Here is a 12,480-nt window from a genome sequence, read left to right as displayed (position 1 = left end):
ACAGCCCTTTTAAATGTGCAAATGCAATGTGGTTCACTACAGCGAACAGGAGCCCGCGCAAGACTTTGAAGTTATCCTAGATTTCCCGAGTTCAAAACTCCAAGCTGAAACGACCAGTCAATTCAAGCATGAGAAATGTGAAATGTGGAATTGAGAAATGTGCAGAACACTATCTGGCCGCATCCGTCGGCTTCCAGCGAAGCAGTTCCCCTAGAGCTTCTGGCCATGCCTTTGCGTGCCTGTGCGTGTTTCGAAAAACGAAATAAAAAAGAAGGAACAGGTGGGATATTTCGCCGACGTCCTCTTACAAATATCCGCAGCACCAGTGATACCACTGGTGTGGATGATGTGATGTGGATGATTACAGATTGCGATGGGTAATGCGCGATAGCTGTAGTACTACACGTTTGACGTTTGACAGCAGACTTGCGTTTGGAGATCACACTGTTGTTGTTACCAACACGGCTTACTCTATTTTTTGAGCAATTGCAAGACTGACGAAAGCTTTTAGCAATCCCATCTGCATTATATCTTTATTCCGGTCACTTGTTCTACCTATTTTGGAGTTCGGGTCAGTGGCCTGGAATTCACTGTCAAAATCCAATGCAGAGAAAATTGAGAAGGTGCAAAAAAGACTCGTGCGCACAGTAGAGTATCGCTTTCCGTGGTTAAGTGACAGCATTTCACTGCCATCCCTTTTGAGCAAACGGGTTTACCGTGATCAGATATTTTTGTATAAGTGTCTACCAAATCGTGTGGATTGTACTAGTGTAATTACGAGGCTAGCTCTCTCCGTCCCAAAGCGCAACACCAGGGCGCTGCGATTGTTCCATGTTTTTGGTAGCTGTACAGAAAAATGTCCCTCATTAAGAATACATATTTTAAGTAACATCAATTCTGCTTGCGTTGACTTGTTTAACAGCAATATGAGAAGTGTCCAATCAGCTCTTTGTCGCGCATGTGAACTCCGATGTTTGTATAAGTATGGCCAGTGCGAGCTGCTTTGTGTTATGAACGTTTAATTTTATTGCATTAATACATTCCTATGTTGTGTGTTTTTATTGTGTGCTGCTGGTAAGGCTTTAGGCTGTTAGTAGACACATATAAATTAGTGAATAAATAAATACACAGACGTGCCAAACCGAAATCATACCAATGTCTCCGATACACTGCGCAATGCAATTGCCAAACGCCCACACCACATGGTGACAACAAAACGACATGAGATCAGCACACTGTTGGCACACGAAGCGTACAGGCGGCAGCAAAATCCAATTAAACGAATTTCCAAACGTTTCCGAATGTTTAGACAAAGAAATATTCCGGTGACGTACAATTCAGGCGCGCAGCATTCCGATCGCACTCTCAGTTCAACTTTTTTTTTTCTTTTTGTGCAGACATAGGCTTTAAACAGGCTGGGACACTTTTATAGATGTGATTCATTACATCACGGACGCGTTGTAGTGCACGCCAGAATACTGAAGAAAAAATAATTATTCTTCTACGTGTCTTACATAACCAGATACAAGCCCTTAACATACTCCCGAGCGTTGCGCCGAGGTCAGAGAGCTCAGAGTTGCGTCCATTCCCGTTGGCAATCGTAAGCACGTGACTTCTCGTGCGCTTCCGCGCTGGCAGCGGCGTGCGCTGTGATGTCAGAGCCGCATGAGTTTCGGTATTCGCGGTGCCCATTTTCTCCACTTCTATTATTCTCTTTGCTGTGAAACTTTCAATGCAGGTTCACATTGGTGCAATGAACAGTCTTTTACGTTTTTCTGTGATAACGTGGGATAACCTACCTCAACCCCGTTAAGTAATTGTGCGGAACCATGTTTTTTTTTGGGGGGGGGGGACTAATTTAGACGTGACAGAGCACCTTTCAAAAATCATATCCACGCTTTGAAAGAGAATATAAGAGAAGGAGGGAAGAAGGCCGGCACTTCGAGACGCCTCCCGGGGATAAGTTCCGGGACCACTTCCTTTCCTGGGTGTTCAGGAAAATTTATTAGCATCAATGTTCCTGGCTTTTATAAATATCACCTTATTGCCCGCTGTATAACGCGCGCGTTATACATTGCATAAACTGTCACGAAGAAACAGTGCGCGTGATCTACGCGTTAAACATCGGAGTCCTTTCAAAGAGAGCCGTCCCTAATGCCGCGCAACCTCTACCATCTAGTCTTGGCTCACCCGAGTGATATCGATTATTTGAGCGCCACGTTCGTGTAAAATAGGAAAATATGTAGAATAGAAAGGCGTGCACGGGCACACGGAAAGATGACACGGGTTGACAAATGGCTCATTGCACATTGCAAAGAACACTAAGCACACTGTTTTCCACTCTGTCATTAAGTGATGTTACTTCATTGGCCTTCTTTTTTCTTTTTTTTTTTTGCTACTGGTCTCCGTTGCACCACATTACAAAAAAAAAATACTGCCCTCGCCCCAAAACACGAACAGATGCAGTGGCCCTCCGTCTTTGTATTGCTCATGAATCTAGGTAGTCCCACAGAACTACCCAAGCGGAACATCCCCTAGAAACCGTCATTGGGATTGCAGTATAATACGACCCAAAATTTTACAACTCGCTCCTAGAGTACAAAGGAGCGAAACACTTTTGCAACGGTGACGCGGATATACGCCTCATCAACTCGCAGTGCATCTGCAGTAACCTCAAAGTACCTAGCGGTACAGAACAGATATCCCCTTCTATCGGACACTGCGTTTCTTACTTGACTTGCCGCTTCCCTTGTCATTAGAGAGTATTTCCACGGACATTTTCCCTCAAATGAAACGACCGATCCGAGTGTTAATTACAATTATAACAAGAAAGACCGCATTGTAGAGGTGGTATCTTTGTGAGCACAACAAAACAAGATGTAGGCACCAGCATGCTTGGAAAGTTGCAGTAGCTATTCCTCAGTTCGTAATGTTGGACACTTTCGAAGGATATCCGCGACCAACGCCTTTTTTTTTTGTACAGCCAGGACATGCGAAAAGTAAATGTCCTCTGCAGGGATACAACTACTTTGGCCATTTCAGACGCAGGCTTGATCATATCTTATTTCATTAGTTGCAGGTGTGTCTCGATAATTTTAACGAATGAATAAAAGTACGAGGCTTCACTGTTGCATAGTCTGGAAAACAACCTCTTCATAAACATGGAGAGTGAGGCTAACACCCCTCAATGAAGGGAGTGCACGCAACACCCCTCATTAAATATGATCATGGAAGGGTGTCGCTGCAACGCCCTCTCCGTTCGCGAGGGTGCCCGAGCACCATTTGACTCCCTTTTGACTCCCTATTTTCTAAGAGTGCAGGTTGGACTTTGATGACTTCAACCAACACCACCTAACCACTGAAAAGGCTTGCGCGCCCGATGCGTGACGTCATATCCTTCCGGCTGCTCACGTCGGTTGCCTTGCAATGCACTAACGCACGGGACCGTTCCCAATCGCTTGAGATATGACTTACCAGCCCAAATTTCCCCGAAGTTTTACAAAGGCGTGGACAAATGTAGTGCTTTCATTTAAACTATTTTTCATTTATTTAGAAACAACTCAAAATAGTCACACAAGTCATACAAATAATATGTAGAATCTGTGCTCTGAAGTATATGACTTCAACGTCAATGTTTTTATCACACGACATGAAATCTAGCGTCTATTCAGGAACCAGTAAGATGAAATGCAAAACAAAAAGACCGATAGAAACACTGGCGATTTAGCGGTAAATGCGAGAGAAATGCGTTAGCATTAACCGCCTTTTCTGGTACACATTTGACTTCCGGGTATCTACTTCCAGTCTAAACCCGACTTCCGATAGTCCACCTCCATTTAATGCTTCATTTCCGGTTTCACAGTCCATTTCACTAACCTTTAATAAGAACTTTAATTTAAACCTCAATTACTTTCAATTACTCCGTAATTACCTTAAGTAATTACCGTAATTTCCTTAGGTAACCGCAGGTTACCTGTTGTAATCTTGAATATCCTTGACTACCTTTAATTACGTTTACTTGCCTTAATTACTCTATTCTATTTAACTCACGTTAATTTTATTTAATAATGTCTAATTACCTCCGGTATAACCTGCGGTTACCTTCGGTATTCTTTAATTTCACTTAATCTTTCTCTTAATTACATATATCACATTCACTACCTTTAAACTCAACTTTCTTGTGTTAGTTGGCTTTAATTACCTCTAGTTTCCTTCAATTGCTCTTACCTCTTACTCTTAATTACCTTCGACTACTTCAATCTCGAATCATTTGCCTCCATTTACATTTACACTCTGATATCCCATTTGCATGTCCACTTCTACCGCTGTTTTTGGTGAGGCTTCACCGTCTAACACACAGACTCACACACACATACATACAGCTTTTTTCCATTTTGACACTCCTAGTGCTAACGCATTAAAAAGGGAGATATGATGCAAGTTACAGTGGCATCAGATCAACGACAGCGACAGAGCTGTTATGGTAGTTCCATGGTATTTCCCCTATCGATGTAGTTCTCCTCCTTAATGGCTCCGCACAGACAGAGCTGTATATGACGGAATGTACTGTGTGTACGATCGGATTCAACTGCTGCCCTTTTGAAAGAACCGCAGATTCCCTCCGTCGACTATGTTGGCTGTCAACTTCGTCTCGGCAATCTTGTACTTACAGTTGCGAGTTTTTATATCCCACCATCAGTTCCTGTTTCACAGTGTAACGGATATCTTCACTAGTCTGCAACCGTCGTTTCTGGTTGTGGGGGACATTAATTCTCATCATCCGCTGTGGGGCAGTGTTAGAACCAGGGTGTCGAACCGAACCCGAACCGCAATTTTCATGACACTGTTGAACCCGAACCGGAGCAGAACCGTAAAAAATAATAACGGTAACCGGTTCGCAACAAAACGGTTTCGACATAAAAGAAGTCAGCATAAGAGTTCCTCTCTATCCTCGAACGAAGACACATTGGTATTGTCATCACGCGCCTATATAATGGATTTCAGAAATTTTCACCTAGCAGTGAGACGACGACGTATAGTAAGTATACTTTCAGCGTCTTTTTAACATGTTGAAGCGCAGTTGTCCTTGTGAGCGCCTCGGCTAGCGCCCCACGCACGCGGTGCGGCGTCTACTCTTTAGAGACGAGGTGCCACGCGGACGAATGAAACAGGAATGGAGTAGGCCAGTTATGTCGCTCTACTGGACGAATAAGTGATCAAATAAGCGCCCAAGATTTCCCTTTACACGTGAGCAGTACAAATTAAACAAGTCAGAAATATGAGAAGTGGAGAAGGAGCGTACGCAGAACGGTGCCTCTTTGATTGGTCGTGGTTTGAAAAGTAAATGTGGTTCTGCTTATTGGTAGTGCAGTTGTGTCGTGACACATTGACTTTGTGTTGTGGATTAACTAGTACACTGCTGTGAGCTCGGACAGAGTAAGGCTGGCAGGCTTATTTTCGGCATGCTTCAGTACGGTTTCAGATCGATTCGTTTCAGACCGGCAAGTACTGTCGTCTATGTTACGCTGTCCATCTTATTAGGCTTCCTTTAAGTTTATCTTGCTGACACTGTGCGTGTGAAAAAAGATATTTTGGAAACAGAAAGTAGTAGGACTACACCGCTTCAACAGTGTGGACTCTATTTGCAATAAGTGTTCATCCATTTCTCATTTCTCTCGCTAAAGGGCTACCTCACCGCTAGAGACGTCAATGCAGACAACAGCAGTAAGCTATTAGCCACGCATTTCCTGATAAAAGCAGTTTTATGGAACATATAAAACGGAAGCGTTGAACCGGTTCGCGAACCGGTTCGGGGCTGCGAACCGGTTCGATTCTTGGCGTGGCCGAACCGGAACTGAACCGGAACGAAATCAAAACAACGCGAACCCGAACCGAACCCGTATTTTTTGCGGTTCGACACCCTGGTTAGAACAGACCAGAGAGGGAAGACGTGGCATGACATCATTGATGAACTGGACTTGTGTTTACTGAGCGATGGTTCGCCGACATTTCTGCTTCTGCGAACCTTCTGCTCTCTCCTCCTTTCGTCCTGTCAGCCTGACAAGTTGTCTCGGTAAAGTTTTGGAGCGAATGGTGCTGCATTGGCTAGAACGGTGGCTCGAGGGACATGGAGCTTTCGCTGCAGAGATGACAGGTTTCCGTCGCCATTGCAGCGCCATGGATTCGGTCTTCCACCTTGTCACCTCCGTCGAACAAGCCAAGAGCCAGAAGAAAATTGTCATGGCGGTTTTCCAGGACGTCAAAAGAGCTGACGGTACCGTCGGTCACCCCTTTGTGCTGCGCGCACTGCTGCAAGCCCAGGCCTACCGACAGAATGTTCTTGTGGGTGGCGAATTTTCTGCGCGACAGAGCACTCTCTGTTCGCACGCATAAGGGCTCCACGCAAAAAACTGGTTGAGCTCATGAGGTACTAGAAGGGTGTGCCTTAAGCCCAATTCTCTTCAATCTGGTAATGGCAGGCCTGAAGTCCTGCGTTAGCCGAAGAGTTAAAATTCAGATTTTTGCCGACAACATTTGTATTTGGACAATTGGGAAATCAAGGCAAGCCCTACGCCGTCGTCTTCAGCTTTCGCTGGATAGGATTTGGCGGTATCTCACTGAAGCAGGCATGGATATCTCGGTTGCAAAAACAACAGCGCTGGCCTTTACTAAGAAGGAAATGCACGAGTGCCAGCTTTCCATTAGTAATATGCCGCTCAGACAAGTTAAACACCACAGATCCTGGTTTCCAACCTGTCCTGGGAGAAGCATGTCGACCAATTAGACACCAAGGCCCACCGGTGGATATCTGTCATCCGTCACTTTGCTCGAGCTAAGTGCTGAATGGATGAGAAGTCCCTTCTGGCCCTCCACCACGCTTTACTTCGTGGCACACTTGTGTACAGCCTCCCTGTCCGCATGGCGTCTCCCAGACACAAGAACAGCGACTTCAATGTATACTTGCGCGGAGCCTGAGGATATGTCTCGGTGTTCCGAGAGCCGCGGAAACTCGAATGGTGATAACCGAAGCACGTGAGTTACCGATAGAAATCCTACGGCAGATGGAAACCAATCGCCATTACGTTCGCATCAGAACGTACCACCGTCATCATCCCTTTCTAGCAAAAATCCATCGGCGAAGCCAAAGTGTCTTCAAGTGTCTAATGCCCAAGCTTCCTCCGTTCATAATCCACCCAACAGTTCCCACAACGCTTCCGTGGTCGCTTGCGCTCCCATCACTCTCCCCATCTGTCCCTGGTCTCAAGGTTCCAAAGCATCAAGTGCCACCTTTAGTTCTTCAACAGTTGGCAGCGGACATGATGCACCCTAAATATCCTTACCACACTACCGTCTTCACCGATGGACAAAAGCACGCGTCGTGTGCTTTTGTCGTCCCATCTGATGCAGTCATACGTGGATATCGTCTTTCACATCGTACGTCATCAACATCGGCAGAGCTGTATGCCATTACTACTCTTTCTGCAGCAGATATTCCAAGTTCCTCCTCGTGTCTAGGTGGTCTACACCGATTCACGGGCTGCTCTGCAATGTGTGGCAACCACCATGTGTGTTCCACCTGCGGTGTCGTGGCGACCACCCAGCACATTCTTATGGAATGTGCACTCTACTGCCCGCAAAGGCGGATACTGTGTGATGAGCTTGCCCGTATCAGCAAGAGGACGCTCAATTTAGCTGCTCTCATTGGCCCCTATGAAGATCCTGTGCTCCATCCTCAGGTTCTTCACCAGTTCATGGCCTTCCTGTCGTCCACCGGACGACTCCAGACGCGTTAGTTCTTCCTTGTATTTTCATCCTTCCTTTGTCATCTTCACATAATGTTCCACGTGCAATGGGGTAGGGTACCGCACCACCGCGGTGAAACACCTCATCTCATCGTCATTATTTATTGTTGTTGTTGTTGTATATTTGAGCTCGCCTGTCGGTAATGCAGGGTCTCCTGCAGGGTTTCGATCGCAGCAGCTTTGGTGCGTCTCTGCCGTGCTTATGCAACGTGACGTGCCCGAAGCTCTTCAGAAGATGTACACTTGTTTGGGCGGCCCATAATACCGCTATTCGCCTCCGCAAACACACGCAACACCGTCTCCGCTGCTACTATAGGCCACGAACAAGCACATCGGTGGAACCTTGCATTGTGCGCCCTCTGCGGGATGCGTGCTCGTCAGGTGTTGGACGCTAAGTGACGAAGTCAGTGTGTGGTGTACGAATGTGTGAGATGGTTGGTTGTATCAGAGCGCTTATTACAAAGGCATCCAAACTGTCAGAAGTGGGGGTATAGGAGCGGCATTCTAACCCTGTGTTGCGGGGGACGCTATTTTGGAGGACGCAATTAAAAACCTAACTTCGCGAGAGGCATTGATCTATCCTCGACAAAATCCTTCCATGTTGAGTACGTCTTAGGTGCATGAATTTTCCTTTAAACTAACTTCACCCTTGTATGTTTTCAATGCAATCGGGGATGTGCACCCTGACAGAAAATCATGTCACTCGTCCTCAAAACATTGTCAAGGGTATTTTGGAAAGACGATTGCGAGGCAATATCCGCATTCACATAAGAGATGAATGTGATAGTATCATCAGGAGGTTGTTGGGGAATTCCAACACCTACCACTGCCAACTGGAAGCAGCCGACTGTTTGCTGTACGGCTGGCTAGCAGACCCGATGTTCTCTTGTGTTTTATTTATTTATTTTTGGCTCTTTTTACTTGTAACCCGCCCTTTTACAAAACATTTCCAACAGTACCTACTTACTAAAGATAAGAACGAACAGGCAGCGTATTGGGTCAACCAGCGTTGAGTCACGTTGATAAAAATACTTCAAGTGCAACTCATCAATAGCACCTGTAGAATAGACGACCTACGCCCCTACGTCATTGATTACATAACGCCGCCGCGGAAAGCACGCCAGTGGGCACTATCAGCTTTATCAGCCTATCACCCGACGCGTTTTTCCCGCTTCTTGCCCACCAAGGCTAGAAATAACCTGGAACCAGTCTTCTCGTGCAGTTGTGTGTGCAGCGTCCTGTCTTCTTTCCGCATCATGTCTACGTTCCAAACCAACTGGATCGCATCAGTGCTCTTGCAGCTTTCGTTTTCTTTCCGTCGCATAAATGCTGGTGCAGACGTTCATAGATGCATCATTTATCTATTTATTTATTTTAAAGACAACAGGGACTACTTGAATGGGATACAACAAACAAGTGCCTGCTTGCAGGGAACGTGTCGCGTGTAGCAGAATTAATGTGACATTCTTTTCCAGTCAGCCCATGACGCATAATAACCGCCCCCGTCCCCCACTCCGTCCTGCTGTCCTCTTCCCATCTGTCCACATCTGCACGCTGCTCAGAGCCACAGTTGCAGTTGCCCCGTCTTTCCGCAGGCGCAACCGACATTACAACGTGAGACTGTTGCGCCCTCTGTGATGCGCGGGCGGAAGCACTTCAGCGCAGGCTTCTCCCAAGGTCAGAGCCGTATATTAAAAGGGAGTCTGGCCATTAATGGGTCATTCCTATACCTGAAGCTCCACCCACTTTTTCAGCTTTCTGACGGGTAGAGTCTTGAAATATAGGGCGCTATCAATCAATCTATCCTCACTATTTTTCCCCCCTATCCAAAATGGGCAGCGCCATTTTGGGTGGCAAGTGGTTTGGATGGGATTGAAACCTCTCGCTATCTGCAAAACTTGTGGATTTTTGGTGCAAATTCGATGAACGCCACCTAGAGTACGTGGGGCACGTCGGGAATTGTCTTCTGCCGTCGTTGTTCCCAGAGAGTCGAACCGAAGCGTTTATAGGTTCGGTTCGAGTTTAGGTTCGACGGTAAGGGTTCACTTCCGATTCAGCTCCGGGAGGCAACTATAATGGTTCGAAATGTTTTTTGTTTTTTTTCAAACGGTTCGGTTCAAGAACCGGTTCAGGTGCAACGGGTGGAAATGAAGCACAACAGGCAGGTTAAAGCACACTTCCGTTTGTGTGGTACAGTGCTGTGGTACAGTGGACAGGAAAACGTCAACGGTCATCCAAGATTTTGAAAGATTTTGCGCGAAATGAAAGACAAGATTAGTAGCGGTTACGACAGGACCGTAACCATTTAAACCCCGGTTTGTGTTGACTGCCCCAGCAAGTGGCCCATGTCGCGGTGGTTCACTAACCCACCGAGTTGTTCTTAGAATCTGGGCAGGAATATAACAGTCAACAAAGCCTGCTACCTCCGCCTAAGTCATTTAAGTCATTGATATTTATTTATTTATGTAAATACCTCAAAGAGCCCTTAAGGCGATACAAGAGGGGGATACGTACAATATATGCAACATTAGTACATGAAACAGCACAAACACTGCACAAAATAGTTAAGGTAATAACAAAATTCACACACATACAAGAGATGAGATAATGCTTTCTCACTAATGTGTAGATATGATGGCAAGTTTCTACGGAAAGTTTGATGGTTACGCGAGGTGACTAAGGACTGAGGAAGGTCATTCCAATCGGCAATCGTATGTGGAAAAAAAGAATACAAAAAGTGGGAAGGGTGACAAGTGATTGGTTCTACCTTACATGGGTGGTCTAATCGGCCTGAGATGTAAGGTGCGGCTGTGATGAAAGATGGTCGTATAGATGGGCTGGAATAAAATTTGTGAAAAAGTGAAAGACGGAAGAAACTTCTGCGAGTTAGGAGAGGCGGAAGGTCCAGAGAAGACTTAAGTGATGAGATGCTAGAAGGACAGGAATAGTCTGAAAGGATGAAACAAGTGGCGCGGTTTTGAACTGACTCAAGAATGCAGATGAGGTTAGCATGGTGCGGATCCCAGACGCTTGACGCATATTCAAGCCTGGGCCTAACTAGTGTTAGGTAGGCCAAGCGCCTGACATTGGCCTGATATACTGATTACCAGTCAGGAGACACGAATACACGTTTATCAGCAAACGACGCTTCACGGTAGTTGGATGGGAATTGTGCGATTTAGCCCGGGGGCTTTATGTGAAAGGCGCGGTATCGTTCATCACTGACCGCCCCCGTGCTACCATGTCGCCGTTAGAGTGAAGTATCTGTGAAACAAAGATAGAGCACGGGCAAGAGCAAGTGCAAACAGAGTGTTCGATTCATTTTCGACCGATTCACGGTTTTTAAATACGATGTCAATATGGTTACTTTTACCTTTTTTTATTTCGAATGCACAAAGAAAACTAGCTTGGTATGTTCTTTTGTAAGTTCACACACGCATGTTGCCAGTTTATCCTGCAGCGTCGTACACACGGACGCATGTATTTGAGCTCAGATAGTTTGCTTTCGCAATGCACTGCACAAAAAGAACGGAAGAAGAAAAAAAAAACGAAAAAGAGAAAATTTGAAAGACCTAAAGTCGCACAGCCGACGACATGTCCATCAGTTGGTCCGCCTTTATATACACATATACAGGATGTCCACGATAACCGTAGAAATCCTCTCTAACACATGGCGATGTCCAAGAGAAACTGACAGCTCTCCTATAACATTTGTGTTACAAACAGGATAATCTTACAACGCTTCACCTGTTCGTAACACAAACGTCATAGTAGGGCAGTCAGTTTTTCTTGGACAGGGCTATGTGTCAGCGAGCATTTCTGCAGTTAAGTTGGACACCCTGTATAGGTCAGGCTGATTACTATATCATTATAATGTACGTTTCTTCCCGAATGCTACCCAGAACTGTCGTTGATCCCTAATTCTTATATATATTCTTGTGTATGTCTTAGAGATTATTAGTCATAACAGTCTTCTGTCATAACTTCCCATTCATCATTCTCCATACATAATCTTAAAATAAAGTTGTTATTTTGCGACTCGAGAAAATCCAGAGCATCCCTGCAGGGCACGACTTTTTCGGCAAGCAAGAGGAAGGCTACGAAGCTAATAAAAGAAGCAAAAAGAAGGGAAAAATTATAGTTTTTATGTTCATGCACAACATGCAAAGTTCCGCCCTTAGTCCAGTACGAACCGTTGCTTGAACCGGTTGCCGGTATTTTTTTAGCGGTTCAGTTCCGGTTCAGCCCCAAGATGGCGTCGACTGTGTCGGTTCGGTTCAGTTCCGGTTCGGCCAAAAATAACGGTTAATAACGGTTTTCGGTTCAGGTTTGGGTTCAGTTCGACTCTCTGGTTATACCGCTGCCGGCAGAACCACCTGTTGGGGGCACATATTCTGTCGTCGGTACGATGTTGAAACAAATCTACATGAATTGCTGGAATATAAAAGGCAAGAATAATTATATCCATGAAATCCAGCAATTAAATATAAGATTGTACAGCACAGTGCCGTTTTTGTTATGATTTCGTTGTGATCCCCGCGATCGCCGTGTTCACTAGGCCTAACACCGGCGACAAAACGTATTATTTTCGGTTAGGTATCGCTGAGTGAGCATCAGTTGAAACTGATTTCCGAGAAACGTATATGAGGATGTACATTAGCAGCGTAAAATCAGAGTA

General features: G+C 45.5%; 1 protein-coding gene across 1 annotated transcript in view; it reads right to left on the bottom strand.

Moving 5' to 3' along the window:
* The window catches only part of LOC135396504 (uncharacterized), a 140,564-nt gene that overhangs the window by 33,284 nt on the left and 94,800 nt on the right, over window positions 1-12,480 (bottom strand). The window lies entirely within an intron of this gene.

Source organism: Ornithodoros turicata, chromosome 6 (genome assembly GCF_037126465.1).
Source record: "Ornithodoros turicata isolate Travis chromosome 6, ASM3712646v1, whole genome shotgun sequence".
Taxonomy (NCBI): domain Eukaryota; kingdom Metazoa; phylum Arthropoda; class Arachnida; order Ixodida; family Argasidae; genus Ornithodoros; species Ornithodoros turicata.
Note: the sequence above shows the minus strand (reverse complement) of the source record. Positions and strands in the feature narration are given on the sequence as shown.